Below are 20,321 nucleotides of genomic sequence, written 5' to 3' on the forward strand. Positions count from 1 at the left end.
CATATAGGAAAAGAAGCTTTCCCATTGTCATATAATGTGATAACTGTAGTTGTGAGCTTTAAATCCACGTCTTTCTCTAGGCGAGAGGTTGCAGAGAGTATTTGTAACAATTATACTGCTTTACTTAATGTTTAATAACATAATACTACAAAGCTCAGGAAATGAGAAAAATACACTTAAAATAGAATTATGGTGTTTGGCTGCAGCTTTATTTAGCGGGATCAAGACAAACTATTTATGTCTGCAGCTGAACATCTCAATTTTGCAAAGGAGACATGATTCAACAGTTGTACATCTTTAAAACATATGCAAAGACTGTTTTTTTTAAACAACAAAAGTGAAATAAAGTAGAATGGAATGTAAATACTTCCTTATTTTTCAGTTTCCCAAAACTGATGCCACTTCACACACTAATATAAAAAAATTCTGTATTATATACACATCTTATGATAGGATAGGCATTATAATCTGTTATTCATTTTTCTAAAGTCACCAACATTAAAAGGCCATCCAAGTATAAAGAAAATGCAAAACAATTCTGGGAATTAGTTATTACCTAACATAAGAATGTAATTCATCCATTTAAATATTTTTTGTTGTTTGTTTTTGCTTTTTTTTATTACCAGAAATTATATGCTGCCAGCAATGTTTGACATTACAATAAATACCCTGCAGTAACCTTAAACCAAGGCCCTGTAAATGACAAATAAGATAGTCTAATGCTGCTCCATGAATACAGAAGTTAGGCGTGTATTGATTGAATATGTTTTGTGTCATCTAGTGTCTTCATAATTAGTTCAGCCTTCCATATGTACTAAAGGTGCTCAATAATTATGTGGAAAAGAGGGAGCTATGGCTACATGTGCACCAGTGTAGGGATATAATCTAGTGTATTTATGCTAATGAACTAGTATATTTCTTGATAGGTGTATAACATCCCTTTTTTTCTTCTGCACTGAACCCTATAGTGAATGACTCACTTTATTCTCTACTGCTGTCATGTTAACATGGTAACAGAAAGGATAGCATTGATTGCAGTGTCTTGTTTCTCTCCAAAGCCTAGTCCTCTTAAAAATGATATGGCATTACAGTGTTCAGCCTACTTAGTGTTATTCTACTTCACCTCATGCTGGTGCCACAAGTGACCCAGAATAATTATTGGTTAATCAGTGTCACCCATAAACCAATGTCATGCAAAGACAGAAATCCTTCACAACAAGCACATTTCCAAAACTGCACCTTTTCTTGGCAAACATCAGTTGATAGACAGTACAGTTGCACATTTATTTATTTTATTGTATTTTATTTTATTTACTTTAACATTTGTTTTGTGGGAATGTCCGACTGGGACAGAGCCCACTTTCAGTGGAAGCCTAGGGAGAAACTCTCCAGACCCATGTCTTTGGAATGTGGGAAGAATCCAGAGCACCCAGAGGAAACCTATGAAAAGGCATGGAGGACATGCAGACTCTGCACAGAAGGCACCCCACTTGAGAATTGAACTGGAGAACCTCTTGCTGTGAGGCAACAATGTTAACCATTGCACCACTGCACCACCCACATCCTATTTATTCAGCTGTGCCTCACATCTGTACCAGAAAATACAGATTCAGAAAATATTTAAAGATTTATATTTAGACTATGGATTCAAGAAATTAATCAAAATACTTGAAATCATTGTTTCTGGTGCAATATTATTAGTTTTGTGGTTAAATTACTTTTTTTTGAAGGACTAGTTAGCACAAAAAAGTAGCTTAATATAATATTGCAAATAAGTTTAGTATAACATTCAACCCTCACACCCATAGCTTTCAACCTTCCATGTCCAAAATGAGGAACACTAGCCCTTATAATGTGGAACAAATGGGCAAAATGTGGAACACATACTAATGGCTTACTAACAACTTCAACTAGGAAGGTCATAGGATAGTTAAAATATGTTGGTTTTACTTATAGAGAAGATCTTTTAATGAATTAATATGATTCATTTCTATTTACAATGGATTTCACTTAAAAAAATTCCTAACACTGAATGTGTGACTTAGTCTTTCAATGTGGAACTTTGAGGGAACTTCGAGGAACATGAACTTTTTAAGACCCCAAATGAGGTATGTTCCTCGTAATGAGGTACACTTGAGAGCTATGCTCACACCATTCCCACTTTTCCATAAGGCCTTTCTCTCCATGTCCAGTGCTCTTTTGAATACCTGCATAGGTTCTTAGGTTTATAGGAATATCCTAGGATAATGTTCACCAGGGTCTTTATAAACCTAACCATGCAATCCAACCCAGATGTGTCCCTATGTATCCTGGACATTTATTAGAAGTGGTTTGTTAGGAAGTTTCTAGGGATTATGAGGGTGTATGTTATTTTGGGCATTACTACCAGCCTCTGTCTATCAGAGACATGGGACCAGACCCGGGTTGAATTTCTGATTTCCCATCCAATGGTCAAGCTTATGCTTAAATAGGGTTATGGATGGCTTCACATGGATGGTAGCCTGTCCCAGCGCATGGAGATCCTGTGAGACAAGGATCTGTCTTACCAACATTTCTTATTTATGTCACAAGCAATATTTAAATCTTTGGGTCTAGTGGTTCTGATGCTGCTCATTTTGCAGATGTGCAAAAGGTCTGTTAGAGCTGGATTTGAGAATGCTTCATATACCAGGCTTAGATCACCACTCTGTAATCTGTAGGAGACCAAATATGGGAAGAGTGCTTTAAGGCGATCCATACAGGACAATGAGTTTATACCCTGGATTCTCCTAGAAAGGAACCTTGTGGACATTCCAACTGTTTTATATGTCTGGACAGGTGCATGTTGGAAAGGGCATTATACTCAATGATTGGTCTGATAAAAGCTGAATAAAGTGGCACCACCACTATGATTTCCTTGGACCTGGATGCCATGCCCTTACGTATAAGTCAGGCAACATGTAATGATTATCTTACTTCCTTGGCTACAAGTTAGTTAAAGATCAGATTATGGACTACATTGATTTGAAAAGAAAGCCCCATAAAAGCTACTGAAAGATTTCTTCTTAAAGCTTACATGAAGGACAACACATCTGACATATTAAGTGTTGTAAATGCACTGTTTGTATTGGGGTCTATATTAGAATCTCAAAAGCCGACAATGCTGCATCTGACATTGTCGACACGAGAATAGCAAAACTGACAAACATCGGACAAGTAAACTGAAATCTCCATAAGGGGAGATTTCCATTTACTTCAATGTAGTGCGGTCTCAGAGTTGGTATATTTAAGTAGTGGGGGTGTGGGGGGTGCATGGGGTCCCCCGCTGCCTACACAGTTTAGTTTTTTTTTTGTTTGTTTTTATTTTTTTTGCTGAACATTCAATGTTTTAACAGTTCGATCACTAAAGGTCGACCTTTAGTGATTCAAACTGTTAAATATTCGATGTTCTAATATAGACCCTTTGTATTCTCATCAGTTTTATATTTATTTAAATATCTCCGCAATCAAGCAATGAAGAAAAAACTGCTTACCCACATATGTTAGTGCATGGCCTGATGAACAGAATGCTCTGAGAGTTTGTATACATCTTGAGTGGTTGTTTATAAAAATTATAAAAAAAAATGTTTACTATCTTTATAGACAATTATAAAATCTAGTATAAGACCTAGAATTTAAATAAAATGACTGTTGTAAAGATTGCTTTGTGTTGAACAGTTTGGGATTTACACTGTTAACTCTTATGATTCTGGAGATAAGGATACTTGTTTGAACAGGGAATGTGGGCCATGATTTTGTCAACAAGCTCTAGCTGCAAGCATAGTAAGTTAGAGAAAATGTCCCACCGGTCCATTGGAGGGAATTAGTTAAGAATTCCCTGGGAGGATACAGGTACACACACAGTATTTCTAGATGCAGCACTCTGCATCAAGTGTAATTTCCCTTAAGAGCTCACAGAGACCACAGTCAGTCTGGGGCTGGTTTTGCCCTCTTTCTCCAGATCCCCAATAAGACTCTTTATTGACATAGATATAGAGTTGAGATCTCAGCTGAATGTCCAAGCCAAGTCCTCCAGGACCCTCTCTGTCCAACCAGTGCTTTGTGTCCCTGCCCAAGTAGCTGACACACATACTCTTTGAGATTTGATTTATATACACACACACACGCACACGCACACACACACACACACACACACACACACACACACACACACACACACACACACACACACACACACACACACACACCCTTACAGTGCTTCCAGTCATTCCTGCTCTATACTGAGTGAAATTAATATTAATACAAATGTTAGTTTGACCAGCAACAAGACTATTAGGAGTGGCCCACACAGTGTCACCAAATAAATATGCAAGTACTCTCAGAACTTACATGTCTCTAATCAGCCACAACAAAAAGGTTTAAATATATTTAATAATAAATAATAAAAGAACATGACAATACTAAATATATATTCACAGTGACATCAGAGTTCAATTCACAGGAAACATTTAAAATAAAATTGCAGGACAGGCTCAGACAAATAAAGAAAAATAATACCTAAACTAAGCTTCACAATATTCCTGACTGACTCTAAGAAAATTACTATACCCTAATAATTTACATAATAGAGCAAGACAGACAATGTGGTAAATGGTCATTCTTGTTGTCAGGCCCAAAACAAAGTACAGAATGTTCTGTCTCACTAAGAGACTTCTAAAAATATCTAAAACATTACTGCTGGGATAGCTTGCAGAATGATATCACTTCTTGTTATCTGACTTCTAGTTCCCATGCAAAACCCCCATTGCTGGGAGCTGGCAATATTTAACACCTACCCATAAAAATACACACACATAGGCTTTTGTTCAGATCTTTGGCAGGTGCCGGAAGTCAGAAAACAATTGCATTCCTCCACACTTCCAAAGTAGTAAGTAGTTCAATACAGAAAGCTTCCTAGTACAGACTTTGTGTCTCTGGCTGCATTGATACCTAATAGCATTTTTATGGCCTAGCCTATAAAGTGATTTAATTTCAGATGTTTTCTAAAGTTTGCTGGACTGGGATTAACCCTCCAGTTTCCTTTGTTAAAACATATACATGAAAACAGTTGCAATAGGGCATGTACATTTCTGTTCTCTCCAGTAATGCACACTGTGGGTACATTTCAAGTACAAGCACTTTACAAATACATTTTCAACACAAATGGCTTTACTAATCAGTTTGATATACACATGACATACATTGCTAATGCATTTGTAACACAAGAATCTTGTACACATCAATTTGATATTCACAAATGACATATAATTATTTACAAAATCCCAGCTAGCTGTGCTGGCAGTACCTCCTTTCGTCACAATTTCATTATTTACTTTTGTTTACCAGTAAAGTTTGACAGAGTGGAGAATCACTTTTCAGCAGAGGCCCAGGGAGAAAAGCTTCACATTTACAAATCCGCATATACAAACTGCCGTATAAACAAAGGCAGCTCTAAAGCCATGCTAGTTTTACACTGTGTGACATCCATCCTCTGCATCAGTAATCAAGGAGCCTCAATCCTCACCACTGAAACTGGTAAGGGGCATTCACTTGAAACAAAAATAGATACATACAGTATTTCCAGATGCAGCTGTCTCCACCAAGCTCAATTTCCCTTAAGAGTGTACAGGGAACATATTCAGTCCTGGGGCAGAGTTTCTTTCTCTCTCTCTCTCTCCAGGCCTCAAATAAGACTCCCCGCAGACACAGCTGTACAGTTGGGTCATCAGCCGTGTGTTCCAAGCCAAGTATTCCATGACCCTTGCTGTGAAGCCAGTGCTCTTTGCCCCTGCTCCAATTAGCTGACACACACACTCTTTGAGATGTGATTTTCACTCACACACACACCTGAGAAAGGCTGGCATATATTTGCCAGCTATGCCCCCTTTGCCCAGACTATAAGGTAGATACTGCCATGAGAACACTCCAAAGCCAGCTACTTTAAGGCTGTTGCAAGGGTACCCAATTATGCTGAGTAAAATTAATACTAATACAAATGGTAGTGTTTGACCAATGCTGCAAGGCTTTCAGGAGTGGCCACAATGTCACCAAATAAATATAAGTATTCTCAAAGGTTAAAATATTCTCTAAAAGATCAGGCACAATGCAAAGTTTAAATATATTTAAGTATAAATAATAAAAGAACATGAAAATACCTAATATCTATTTACAATAAACATCAGAATTTCAATCAAACAAAATATTAAAAATAACATAGGTGGAAAGGTTCACACAGATACAGAAAAACAACACTTAACTTATCTCACTATACTTTCCTGACTGACTAAAGAATTACTGTTCTCTAGTTCACTTACTAGAGCAAGGCAATATGATGTAAGTGAGTGGCCCTTCTTTGTTAGGTTTCAAAAACAGACTGCCCTTTCACTTCTGTCTCATCTAGTATTAAAACATGATTTCAGTGCTAGGTTACAGAGCAACATCACATACATCTGGTCATCTGACAGGTCCTTCAGTACTCTGTTATATCCCTTAGACTCCCAGGCCAATAAAAGTTCTGCATAATACATCACTCGGTATGCTTTATGGCTATATGACCTGCAAAAGGAATGTCATGGGCTATGACTAAAAGTGCCACATGGTAGGTTCTGGGCATTACCAACTGATGTATTCCATCACCCTTTAGCCCTCCTTCAGATATCCACTCTCTCTATACAGTAACCCTTTCTTCCAGTATACAGATGCTCCCTTTCCTTGAGAATCTGGCACCTCCCTAGCTACTTCCTTCAAGCCTCTTAGTGTAGGGTCTAAGAGCTGAGACTGTCTCAACTCTACATTTGTGACCCTTCCCAGCTCCCCTTCCACAAGGAATTTTAGTATACTCTGACAGCAGTGCCTCACTGTCAGCCTGGGTACTACCACTCACCTCCGCCATTGCAGTCACTCTGTCCAAGGGAACATCAGTACCTACCAGCAGCTGTGGCTCACCTTCAGCCTCACTGCTACAGGGTAGCTCCCTCTTTGAATTAACCACCTCACCAGTCCTGGCTTCAGGTGTGAGGTCTGTCTGGGTCTATACCAAGCTACCAGAACCACATGGTTGACTCCAAGCCTGACTGTGTGTAACTGCATGCACACAATGAACTACATTATCAAAATCATTCCCTATCAAGACATCTGCAGGATTATCCTCAAACACACCTACTTGATTGCTTCCTTTTCCACCATCCCAGTCAAGGTGAATGCTGGCCAAAAGCATTTTTAATGGGGTCACTCCAAAAGCTTTGACTGGTGTGGACTGCCCAAGCAAGTACTGCTCCTCTTTAACCACTTCAGGCTTTATAATGGTTATGTCAGAGGCTGTGTCTATCTTAGCAGTGGACTGTTTTCCATCCACTGAGATAGGATATAAACTCTAGTGATAGTCTGGTACCCCTGTTGTCACCAGACAATGTACCACTAGCATACTGATATTCTCGCTTGCTGCCCCCACCTTTTGTTCCCCATCTTGCTTCTGCAGATATCTGTATGCTACATGGCCCCACTGGCTGCATCGAAAACGTATAACCATTGATCCTGGCTGTGTGCCTGAACTAGTGGCTTCCCCTATTACTGGTGGACTCTGTTGGGTTGGTTTAGGCTGCCCACCATGGGTTCCCTTATATGATGCACTGCACTGGGTATCCCCTTCTTGTGCAGTAATGCCCTGCTTGCTAAGTAGAGATCATTTTTCCCTTGGGTCATTTGCAGAGTTACACTCCCAGTCTGCCAACCAGATTCTCATGTCCTCAGACAAAATGTTAAGTGCTTGTTCCCTCATGAAAAAGTCTGCCAACCTTTTAAAAGTGGTGACCTGACACCCACTCACCCACCTATGAAAATAAGAGCTTAACTCAGCAACATAATCACAAACAATTTCATCTGCCTTGGATCTATGCTCACAAAGCTTTTTTCCCCTAAGCTTCAGGTGTTACATTCCAATAAGCATTGCTTAACTTTATAATAGCTTCAACAATCAATGTCAGACAATATAGAAACAGCAGTTACAGCTTTACCATGGAGTAAGGGGGTCAGTAACTGTGCCCAGAGTCCTCAGTCAACATTATACTGTTTACATACTCTTTTAAATATATGAATAAAACTATCACAATTATCACCCTCTATAAACTATGGAAGAAATTTATTGACCTTTATTGCTTCTGGTGTTTGGTTATTCCCTTCCCATTTACCTCCATGACCCTGATGAAGAGTCATGTTGTCGATGCTTCTTATTTTCTTCAGCCTCCAAACGCCACAGTCTCTCATTTTCTCTGGCCTCCAAACAACACAGTTTCTCATTTTCTTCAACCTCCAAAGGGCAGTCTCTCTGCTGATTCTAATTTCAAACATTTTGGCTTCCAGTTCAAGTCTCTTTAACTCCAGATGTATTTTTATGTCCTCTGAGAAAAAGGTGAACTGTCCTGTTTCTGAGGGCTGGACATCCCCATCTACAGACAGGTTGTCTTACTGGTTGCTGGTCTAGGCTACAGCTGTGACTACGGCTGAAATAATTTCCTCTTTAGTTAGGTTGGCATTCACCAGTCCTTTGGCCTCACAACCCTTGACCAACTAGTTCTTTATCAGCTTGCCATAATCCTCTGCTGGTATCTTTGCTTGCTTTCCCTGACTAAATTAAAATAACAAAAATAAATAACTCTGCTGTGAAGAATGAAATTCTGTATGTTTACCTTGTGGCTGTTGAGAGTACACACACATTCAGTGACAACTGCCTACAAAGTACAGAAGCTCAATTAATATCCACTTCTCCTCAATATGTGATGTCTGACCTCTGGGCCACTAATCACGGAGCCTCAATCCTCACCACTGACATTGGTGAGGGACATTCACTTGGAACAAAAATAGATACACATAGTATTTCGAGATGTATTTCTCTGCAGCAAGCTCTGCAAAAACTCAGTTTCCCTTAAGAGCACACACAGAACATACTCAGTCCTGGGCTTGGGTTTACATCTCTCTCTCTCTCTCTGGGCCCCAAATAAGACTCCCCACTGACACCACCGTAGAACTGAGTCCTCAGCTGAGTATTCCAAGCTAAGTCCTCCATGCCTCTCTCTGCAAAACCAGTGCTTTGTGTCCCTGCTCCAAGTAGCTGATACACACACTCTTTGAAATTTGACTTTTACATACACACACACACACACACACACACACACACACACACACACACACACACGTGTGCGTGCGCACATGCGTACACTTGCGCGCGCGCGCGCACACACACACACCCACACCTCAGAAAGGCTGGCACAGATTTACCAGCTATGCCACCTCTGCCCAGACTAAAAGGTAGATATTGCCACTAGAACACTCCAGAGCCATCTGCTCTAATGTTCTTACAAAGGTATCAAATTATACTGAGTAAAATTAATACTAATATAAATGGTAGTGTTTGACCAATGCAGCAAGGCTTTCAGGAACTGCCACGGTGTCATCAAATAAATATAAGTACTCTCAAAGGTTAAAATATTACCTAAATGACCAACCACAATGAAAACTTTAAATATATTTAATAATAAATAATAAAAGAACATGAAAATATTAAATACCTATTTACAATAAACTCCCGAGTTTCAATCACAGGAATTATTCAAAATATCACACATAGGCTCACACAAATACAGAAAAACACTATTTAACTAATTTTACTATATTTTCATGACTGACTAAAGAATTGCTGTTCCCTAGTTCACTTACTAAAGCAAGGCAATATGATATACGTCGATGAGTGGTCCTTCTTTGTTAGGTTTCAAAAACAGACTGCCCTGAGACTTCTGTCTCATCTAGTATTAAAATATCAGTTCAGTGCTGCTGGATTACAGAATGACATCACATACATCTGGTCATCTGACTCTGGTTCCCACACTACCCCTTTTAGTAGAAACTGAACCAGAATCTAGCACATATGTGTCATAATAAACACACACACAGAGCTCTGCTAAGATGTGTTATAGCATCTGAAAGCTATAAAACCATTTCAAAAACTTCCAACCTTCCAAGGTAGCAATCAGTTTACCCCTAAGGACAATACAGTAGGATTCCTAGTCCTGGTTTTCAGACATTTTGTTTCTGGCTGCAATCAGAATTGTAAGATATATTCTTTATGGGCTAAGCCATGTAATTTAATTTCAGACTATTTTTTAAAGTTAGACAAACTTAGATTTACCTATTCTCTTCCAGTATCCTCTGTTACAATATATTCATTTCATCAGTTACAACACAGTCTGACATACAGGTGCATTTCTTTTCTGTCCAGCAGGCCCCACTGTTGGTAGATTTTTAATTCAAGCAGCTTTACAAATGCATTTTTCGACACAAGCACCTGTACAAATCAGTTTGATATACAAATGACATATAATTCTTTACAAACCTCTAGCTAGCTATGCTGCATATGTTATACATCCACTGTCCTACTTCTCCTAGCGTAGCTGGCAAGGGTCTATATTAAATCACCAAATGCTTAAAAAAGTGAACGGTGTTTAATCGACCCTATGTAAGCAAAAGCTTACAATGTTGAAGTGTCAGAACAGCGATTTTTTTCCAAGGGAAAAAAAATCGCTATTCTAACAAAATAAAAATCAATTACAAACATTACATTAAGTGAGGGGCTTTGCCCCCACACCCCACAATGTAGGGGGCTGTGCCCCCACAGCCTCCTACTTAAATATACCAACTCCAAGACTGCACAACAGTGCCAAAAACAGCAAAGTACCGAAGCGGCCAAGCAAATTCTTTCCCAGGGAAAGAATTTGCTTAACAGCCGCTTCAATATTTTGCATTTCCAGTCTTTTCAGTTTGACCAAGACGCATTTGAAAGAATGCATCTTCAGTCTTCTAATATAGACCTGCTGGCAATACCTCCTGTCATCACACAACACACTATAAAACAGAAGTTTATTCATTTACATTACAAAACAGGGAACAGACAATGGTAGAAGAGTATCAGGCACATGGAAGGTAAAGAAGGAAGAGAGGATCTAAGTGAATATAGGAGTATGTTCAGGTCATGAATGATAAGAGCAGAAAATTGGGGTAATGATATTAATAATAGCAGAGATAGTGTGTAACTGAAAAAGATATTTTATGTGTTGTCATACAGAGTGGTTAGCCTGGGGTAGAGCATGAGCACAACCATGAGTCTTTTGAGATGTTTCTTCATGTAAATTTTTAATGGATTTAATGACATGATATGAGTACAGTGAATCACCTGCCATGTTCTTGGTTCTAAAAGTAGTAGTTTGAGGAATGGAATGTACTTTTTGGGGTTTATGACTGAATAACAGCATAGAGTGAGGGACATTTTCCTGGATGGTATGTTAAATTATGTACTGTAATTAGTTGCGATAATGTTAGGTGGTGGGACAGCTCTATCCAGTCCACTGTGTTTAGCTACTTTGTTGTAGCATTTTTCCAGACTATTTAGTTGAATGGCTTGTTTGTGAATTAATACTGGAGCAGCATGTAGGAGTTGTAAGCAGTAGGTTTGAAGAGTGGCTTTCTTAGTATGATCTGTCAGATAAGGTTCAATACATTACACAGTGTGTAGTTTTTTGTGAGCATTAGTTATTGTTTGCTTTATATGTTGGTCAAATTTATTATCTGTCTCTATGATGACTCATAAGAGTTTGGTGTGATTTACAATGTTAGTTCTGGTATGGTCTGAAGAGGTAAAGGTGAACAGAGATATTTAATCTGAGTACTGTTTAGCATAAAAAAGCATTAATTTATTTTTTCATGGTTTTGTAGAAATTGGTAGATGGTGAGTCAAGGCTCAATGGATGAGAGTGAATATTAGGTTATCTGTTGCAGCACTGCTAGGTTTTTGGCAGCACATAAGAGTGTGGACCCATCAGTATAGTCAGTTATGGTTGCCTGTTTCTTTTCTAAATAGAGATCGTTAATAGATGTCATTAATGAACACATTAAGCAATAATGGACCAAGGATGGACCCCTGCATGTACACCTGGTATATAGTTAGAAAGGTGGACCTCTCACTTTGTCATTTTACTGCCTGTAGTATTTCAGTGAGGTAGCTACTAAATCAGGCAAGTGATGAGCTGTGTGTGGTGTCTTTTGGTGGGATACAGTGTCACATGCTTTTGTTAGGACAAGGAATAGTGCCAAGACTAAGTTACCTTTTTTTCTATTGTGATATAGTGGAGGTGAAACTTAGAAGAGCTGCAGTGGTGCTATGCGGTAGGCAGAAGCAGAGGTGAGTGGGTGATAGTAAGTTGTTTATAGTCATATAATTAAATAGTTGATGTTGAATACATTTCTCCAGGACTTTGGAAATGGGGGATAGAATGATAATAGGTCTCTAATCTGAGATATTAGCTTTGTGGCCACCTTTCTGTAGAGGTATGATACATATTTTTTTTTTCTGTAGAGGTAGGATATATTTTCCAAACATGAGGGACAAAGCAATGGACTGTATGGCAGCCCCTATACCCAGGGCCAGCAATCAAAGAGCCTCAGACCTCACCACTGACACTGTGAGAGACAGTCACTAAAAATTTTAATTAATTTGCATAGCATTTTCAGATGTAGCTCTTTGCATTAAGCACAATTTCCCTCCAAAAGCACACAGGGAACATGCTCCAGACTTAAGACTGGACTTTCTGTCTCTGCAGATCCCAAATAAGACTCACTTTGGAATACTGTGTCCAGATTCACATAGTGGACACACTCACACCTGGGTATTTGATTTTCACAAACACACACACACACACACACACACACACACACACACACACACACACACACACACACACACACACACACACACACACAGCTGGTTGAGGCTGGCACAGATTTACTGTCTGTGTTCCCTTTTGCCCAGACCATAAGGTAACTGCACTGCCACCAGTCAACTACTCTCAGGCTCTAACAAGAGTATCCAATTATACTATGAAAAATCAATGCTAATACAAAAGGTAGAGTGCAACCAAAGCAGCCAAGCATTTCAGAGTGGCCAAGGTGTCACTAAAATAAGTACAAGTACCCTCAAAATGTTAAAACTATTCTTTAAAAAGACAAACCACAATGAAAGGTATAAAACTATTTATTATTAAATAATAAAATAGAAAACATGAGAATACACCAGAGTTTCAATTACAAGAGAATTACAAATAACACAATTGGACAGATTCAAACAGATGCAGAAAAACATTACTTAACTAATCTCACTGTATTTCCTGTCTGTCTAAAGAATACCTGTTCCCTTGGTAACTTAATTAATACAGCAAAGCAAGATTAGATGCAGAATTGCTTCCTTCCACAAGGCAAGGTAACGAGCTTCTCCAAACTGAACTAAACTGTGATAATTCAACTACAGTCTTTGATAATGGTCATATATGTTCGGGTTCTAAAGAAAACAAAACAAACTGCTGTGAGAATTCCATCCTCTCAGTGCTGGTTACAGAATGGCATCACATTTGATCACCTGAATCTGGTACCATACACACTCAGATCTTTGCTAAGATCTGTTGCAGTGCAGTATCTGAAGTTGCAGTATCTGAAAGCTATAGAACAATTTCCAAAACTTCTACTCTTCCCTTCCAGAATTCTTTGTTTAAACATAAACATTTATTCAGTTATAATAACACCATTGATACATTTTTAACTCAAGCATCTGTACAAGTCAGTGTGACAGTCAAATGACACAAAATTATTACAAGTCAGTGTGGTAATCAGATGACATAAAATTATCTGCAAAAGTCAGCTAACTATCCTGGCATATGTTAAACATGCACTTACCTATTATTCCTGGCATAGATGGCAATACCTCACATCATCACAGAATAGTTTATTATAATTGAGATAGGTAAGCCAGGTTGTTAGCTGCAAGTTGAATGCATTTTCAAAACAAGCACATATGTTATCTTTGCTTAGGCAATTTCATTGAAAAATAAAAGTAGAATGAGCAAGACTCCGGTCCTTTAATGAAGAGAATGCTCAGTGTATCACCATAGCCTATGCTAAGTCCCTAGTGGCTGAACAACATATCATGGTCTACATTACTAGTATACACTGTCAATCTTGTATCAAGCATTGCTGCTGCTTGTTAAAATAATCACATATGGTTCAAAATAAAAGATCTTTCTAAACACACACATACATTAAAAAAATCAGTGCCAACCTAATGCAAGTATGCCACATGAATCCTATGAGAGTAGAATATGGGTTAGGCTAATCAGACTGCAATTGTTTAGGTATTCTGGGACTCCCCTTCTTTTGAATTGGTACCATTGTAGACTGCCACCATAGGATAGGGATGTGTTCACATGCTAACATTTTGTTTTTGTTTTGAAACTTGATTTATGCAGGCAGTGTAAGACTTTCCTTGACTCTGTATCGGAAACCTTCAAGTGTGTTATCTTGTTCTTATGCAACTTAAGTGTACACATTTAATTGTGACAGCAGTCTTCATATCAGTTGATACATAGGAGGTGTTTCCCTGTCTGATGTATTCTGGCATGGGGCAGAGCCTAAATGGCTGAGTGATAGAAGCACTGTTCTGGATCTCTGTAGTAACATCTAAATTTTATAGGAAAAAATAGTTTCTAGAAGAAAATTTCTGTATAGACTAACTTCTAAGAACTCAGACTACAGTATTAATAAATTTCATATTACCTTATTTTTTCAAAATATCTCAGAGACTTACTGGGCTATAGAGGAGATGAGTTCTTTAAAGTATTCACATCTGGATATTTCACTCAAGAAAGATATAGAAATTATTTCTTCTTCTCCAAGAGTTGACATTAAAAATAGGTGGTCTTAAAGATAACCTAGAACATTTGAAGGAGAACAGTGTAAAACAAATAGACATTCTCAAAGAAATTATACAAAACATCAGACAAAAATAAAATGACAAAGACATTGCCTTAAATAATGCAAACAGGAAATTAAAAGAAAAAGTGCAGACAAAATATCTATTGAAGCAAAATACATGGTTAACATATAAACTGGATGACTAGATGCTAGTATTTCTATCATCATGGCTACCTAAATTGCTAAATCTCCAAGAAAGTCTGTCATACAGGCTAGAAAGAGCTCACAGGACTATTGGTAAGCCTGTTCCACCTCCTACTTCTTCTCTGGGATCTATTATTGCAAAGCTCCTTTTATTTTTAGATAAAGAGCTTATTCTTAAAAGTACTTGGGGGGGGGAGCTCCTTTGGTCATCACAGAATCTGGCAATGATTATTCAGTGACAACTATGTAATTAAGGAAATAATGCAAGCCTCTTTTGAAATTACTCAAACAACATGGAATTAAATCACACATAATCTTTCCTCCAAGGATAAAAAATCAACTATCAACTGCAAGTAGAACCTTCAACACATTATACAATGCTACTACTTTTGCAATGTCATAATAATATAAATCATGCTATAAAAGAGATGGGCTAGACTTTCCCAGCCTCAAACAGAACATTTGACAAATCCTTATGGATTGAATTAAACAAAAGAAGAAAGAGAAAACTGAATCAAACATAAACTCCAACACTAAAGCTTCAAAGATTTCACAAATATAATGAACTTCATATAAAACTGTTCTCTTTCTTTTCTTGCATTACTTCAAAACCATATGTATATCTTCCTTTTGTTTTCCTCACAAACAGAGACAACTCAATATAATGCAGAAAATATTAAGAGCAATGCATTTTTTATCTCAAACAATATAGGTAAATATACATCTATAAAATCCATTATTATAACTCAATTTATAATATCTTTTTAAATTGTGTTCAATTTGAGTACTAATGTAGTTCTGACAGTTATATTCTACTATAGCTGAAACACTAAATACATGACAATAACTTTTACATTGTATATAACTTTGACATACATCTTTCTGATTATTGTTTTACTATTGAACTTTTCCCTCCATAATAATTTTCAGTATGGAGGGCATATCTACATCTCTTTGCAACAATCCCTCAGGTGCTGTTCTTTCTACGTTGTTTACCCTGCCAGTTCCAATAATATGTTTCAATGAAGATGGGAGAGAGACCAACTCAGAAAGAAATTGATCTCATTGGAATGTGAGGTAAGTAGCAGGCTAATATAACTCAAATACTTTCAGTCATAAATTATATTTAATTTGTTCCTCACTAAAAATTATAACAAACAGAACTGTGTTAGATGAACATTCCAGGAGCCAGGCTCTATGAATCACTTATTTATCTTTAATGAAAACTAAATTTGGGTTGGTACTTTTCCCACTCCTTTCTTAACGTGGGGGAATAGTACTTAAATGGTAAAACTCAATCAATGTACACTTTGTTTTATTGTGTAAGTCTTTGCCTTGACTTGTAGGGATGTGAGGGTATTGTTGAACTTATTAGCCCTCTGACTTAAGACTAGGGTTTGCAATGGCATTTTGGTAGCTTCTGACCTTACTTCTGTTTCTGTTCTTGCTCTGAATTGAGAATTTTGAAGCATTTTTGTAGTTATTGTCTGTGGAGCTGTGAAGCGAAAAAGGAGTATTGCCATTGGCGCTTTATAGGATGTCTGTGGTTTGGACATGTGCCTTTTGGGGAGTAGTGAGAGAAAATCAGTCTCTCTTGAGTAAAAATTGAATACCAGATAATCTTTAAAATGGGCTATTATTGTGTCAGGTGGGTGTTTCTCCTGAAAACAGGTCTTTTGGTTGTTTTTGACTAAATGACTGTAACAGACAACTAGCCACATACAGGTGAATTTTACAGTTTTAAGAAATGAGAGGAAATAAGTAGGATTGTCACTTTTTTCTGCAAGAGCAGGAGGACTGGAATGCAAGCAGTGTTACAGCCTGTAATGATGATTATGCTATTTGATAAGATTAAAGATTGTAACATTACTTTGGAGTTTCTTGTTTTTTTGTTCGACAGCTTGAGGGTTTGGACAGGCTTGAGTGCTGATTAGATGAGAGAAACAACAGCTTCTTATGTTGCTCATATGAATGCTCAGATATCATTTGGCATTTAATCACTCTCCCACCCCCTTTTTTTTCCTTCCATCTCTCAAACTTGTGTCATTATCTGTTTATACTTTGGGCTTTAAATTCTAGCAAGTTATTTACTGGTCATATCCTCAAATGTAAGTCCTGTTCAATGCCCATGTCTATTGCAATTAATTTATATACCTTATGAATGCATACTACATTAGCAATATATGGCAAAGATAAGAGACATGAAAAGTAACATTGAGCTGAATAGTGTGTTGTAATTGTTTTATGATTACATTTGCTCTTAATTTCTAGTCTATTTGCCATTTGGCTGATTGTATAAAAATAACATGAATTGAAATGTTTTTTGAATCTTTACTATATTCAGAACTCAAGTCTAGCTCATGTTTAACATTACTACACAACTACCTATGTGATATCAGCATTCCATAACACATACACTACCAATAGAAAAAGAAAGAACAAAGAAGGGAAATGAAAATGGGAAAAGCAGAAAAAAAGGGAAGAGGGAGGGAAGGAAAGAGGGGAGGAAATACAAGAAACTCCAATAGAAGGAAAAAGAAGAGAAAAAAGAGAAGAAATACTTTAAAAGTGGAATAATACATACATATCACATTAATATAGGATATCTATTACAAATAAAAAAAAATAACAGTTAAGTTCTGAATAAATAATTACATGATGGGTAGCTCCAAATGAGCTGAACACCTCTGACTTCATGTTTATTTAGCTGGCTGGCATGCATAAAGGGAATAGCTTAGTTTTCATATTGATAGGCTAGGAATTCAGTTACTTTCATGTATATAGATAAGCAAATTAAAGTTTTATAAATATTTAGACAACATTTTTAAACTACCTGGTTACATACTGTTTATTATTATTATTATTATTATTATTATTATTATTATTATTATTATTATTATTATTATTATCATCATCATCATATGGATGTTATAAAATCAGAACATTATATTTTCTTAGATGAAATAAAGTTATAAATGTAAGAATGAGTACATCATTGATAAGGTTTCAATTTTGTCTTGGACTTATCATTACTCTTGTTAAATATTAATGGACTAAACAATCCTAGGAAAAGATCTAATTTATTGTAGATTCTGAACCTACATAAAAAACAAAATAACTGAGTAAAACAAGCTAAATTAAACTTGAAACCAATAAAAAGGTGGTGGGCAGGCAGTGTGCTAGATACACTAATCTTAATGATAACAATAAAACTGTAACTGACACAATAGTAACATTAAATAAAATTATTCTGATTATTCTGATATCCTTTCACACAAAACAGTTAATAGTCATTGAAATTTTAAAAATAAACTCGTGACCCCCAAACATATGCATTACTTGTGTAGAAAAGTTAAAATACAATCTAGAACTGATAAAATTGCTGAGATAAAAAACATAATGAATAATAAAACTTACACTGAAATTGGAGATATATTAGGCTCCTTTAAGCAATACTTTTTTAACATTAAATTACCCAGCAGAATACCCAGATTATAATCCAGTCATACATAAAGATAATTTATGCACAGAGAAAATTATACCTGAAACTAAAAAGAACTTAACTAAACCAATAACCTACAAACAGTTTTCAGAACTGAACAACTTAAAAATAATAATGTGCCTAGTATGGCTGGAATCATATTTGAGATATTCAAATTATTTTTACCACCCATTATCAAACTCCTTCATAGCACACTTAGTAAAATTCAAAAGGCAGAAATTATCCCTCCATCTTGGAGGTAGTCTCTAGTTACTCCAATATTGAAAAAAAAAACAAAAATCCCCAATTATGCTCTTCCTATAGACTAAGTTTTCTTTTAATGACTACTATAACATGTTTATGTCAACCCTTAAAGATAGGCTAAAAGAACTCTTAGTGCAATTAATAAACACTGATCAAATTGGATTTATATATACAAGACAAATGCATGATATCAGAACAGTCTTATCCTTACTAAATGCTCTAAACAGTAGAGCTGAAGAAGCTTTATTTTTGAGTTTAGACATTCAAAAAGCTTTTGACAACTTAAGTTGGAATAATCTATTTAAAGTGTTAGACATGTTTAATTTTCCTAAATAATTTATTTTCCTTTTAAAGACTATAAACAGTAATAATAGAGCCTATATTAAACTGGTTACATTCACATCTGAGCCATTTTCTGACCATAGGAACTAAGCAAGGTTGTCCATTATCCCCTATACTCTTTGGTTATTGACTTATTAGATGACTCCATTAGAATTAAATATATAAATGGTATATAGATATCAAATACTTATAATTCTAAATTAATGATGTTTGCTGCTGATAATCTCTTAACCCTCCCTAATAAATTGTCAAAATTAAAAAAAGTTGACGTTGTCATTAATAAATTACAGTCTAGTTCTGGATTAAAATATAATAATTCAAAATAACAATACGTATTTCTAAACAAACAAAAGAAAACATACAATTTCATGAAGATGTAACAGTAGCATTATTGAAGTAAATACTTTCACACTACAATACATAGGTGTTAACGTAATGGATACAATTGAAAAAATAAAGATTAATTACAAACAAATTCTGGAAACTATTACAAACTTGACTTCTAAATTAAATAAATGAATAATTTAATTTGAAGACAGATTACAGTTAATTAAAATGGTTTTATTTCCTAAGATATTATGTTATACAAACTTTAGCTTCAACTCCTAACAGATTTCAGATAAGAAAAATTAACAACTTATTATTAAAATTTCATCATTTTTCTAGAAAGTCTAGAATAGCTCTACAACACCATATTCAGCCTTGGGATTTAGGAGGAATCAGCTTCTCTGACTTAAATACCTATGTAAAATCAATGACTATTAAACCTATTCTTAATCGGATAGATCCAAGTTATAAATCCAGCTGGAAAAAAATCTGCAGTCAGCTCTTTTTCATGACAGAAAATGAATATTGATATAACTAATTACAATACAAAAGATCAAAATCTTCTTAGGACTATCAACAAATATCCCTAGACTAATCTTCTTAGGACTATCAACAAATATCCATAGACTAAAGTACTTTCTCTTATTGCTTTGCATCAAAATACAACTGTCTCCAATTTAGTTTAATTACAATTTCTATGTGATATTTATTCTGAAATTTGTGTTTTGCAAGGAAATGTTAGTTAGTGACTTAGTTTGCATTGTATTCTTTATATATAAAGACTAGCCAAGCATTATCATATAGTGTATATAATTAAAATATTTTCTTCTTATCAAATTTATATAATACTTAACATTTGAAGAATATGAATTTTGTTGTATTATATCTTATGATTTTCTAA

Source organism: Protopterus annectens, chromosome 4.part0, assembly GCF_019279795.1.
Source record: "Protopterus annectens isolate FY-2018-M chromosome 4.part0, PAN1.0, whole genome shotgun sequence".
In the NCBI taxonomy this organism is placed as follows: domain Eukaryota; kingdom Metazoa; phylum Chordata; order Ceratodontiformes; family Protopteridae; genus Protopterus; species Protopterus annectens.